Source organism: Engystomops pustulosus, unplaced genomic scaffold, assembly GCF_040894005.1.
Source record: "Engystomops pustulosus unplaced genomic scaffold, aEngPut4.maternal MAT_SCAFFOLD_307, whole genome shotgun sequence".
In the NCBI taxonomy this organism is placed as follows: domain Eukaryota; kingdom Metazoa; phylum Chordata; class Amphibia; order Anura; family Leptodactylidae; genus Engystomops; species Engystomops pustulosus.
Genome location: NW_027285186.1, coordinates 33,917 through 35,000, shown reverse-complemented (window position 1 = coordinate 35,000; position 1,084 = coordinate 33,917).

The window sequence follows — 1,084 nt, the reverse complement described above, 5'->3', positions numbered from 1 at the left end:
TTAATGCTCGGGGGGGCGGGCTTAATGCTCGGGGGGCGGGCTTAAGTCTGGTGGGTTGTCGGAAGGTGCCCAGACGGCAGTGGAGCTGCCTGATGGAGGAGCAGGGGGCTTCGCTGCGTGTAGCCGTGTAGCGAGCGCAGTAGTGGCCGGTGAAGGGGGCGCGCGTGTGCCGGCATGCCCCGAGAGCGAGAGCCGGAGAGAGCAGTGTGCCTCCGTCATTGGCGAGAGCCAGCAGGGCCGCGGGCAGCACACAAAGCATAAAGTCATGGATCATTGGGCAAGGGCGGCGAGTGATGCAGAGTGATACATTGAGTGCCGTGCAGTGGCAGACATAAGCCGCGTAGAACGTAGGCGCGGAGCAGAGGCCGGAGGATGTCAGAGAGTGTGGCCGGCGAGGGGTGCACCTCTGCGGGCATGCCTCCGACGTCTAGCCCCCGTTGGTCACGGGGGCTCGGCCAAGCACGCGCCGCCGGCCCCGCAGAGCTGGTTCTCGCCTGGAGTGCGAGCCTTGCCCCGAGCATGGACTTCCGAAGTGATGACGTCAGCGGGAGCAGCCGCTCGGCCGTATCCGGCCGCATGTCACTGTCCCCCGGCCAGACTTGGCGGCAAGTCCCGGGGAGGGGCAAGCCCATGGAAGTAGGAGCTCAGCGGGAGCAGCCAGTTGGCCTATCCGGCCACATGTCACTGTCCCCCGGCCAGACTTGGCGGCAAGTCCCGGGGAGGAACAAGCCCATGGAAGTAGGAGCTCAGCGGGAGCAGCCAGTTGGCCTATGCGGCCACATGTCACTGTCCCCCGGCCAGACTTGGCGGCAAGTCCCGGGGAGGAACAAGCCCATGGAAGTAGGAGCTCCTACTTCCAAAGTGATGACGTCAGCGGGAGCAGCCGCTCGGCCGTATCCGGCGGCATGTCACTGTCCCCCGGCCAGACTTGGCGGCAAGTCCCGGGGAGGAACAAGCCCATGGAAGTAGGAGCTCAGCGGGAGCAGCCAGTTGGCCTATGCGGCCACATGTCACTGTCCCCCGGCCAGACTTGGCGGCAAGTCCCGGGGAGGAACAAGCCGTCAGCGGGAGCAGCCGCTCGGCC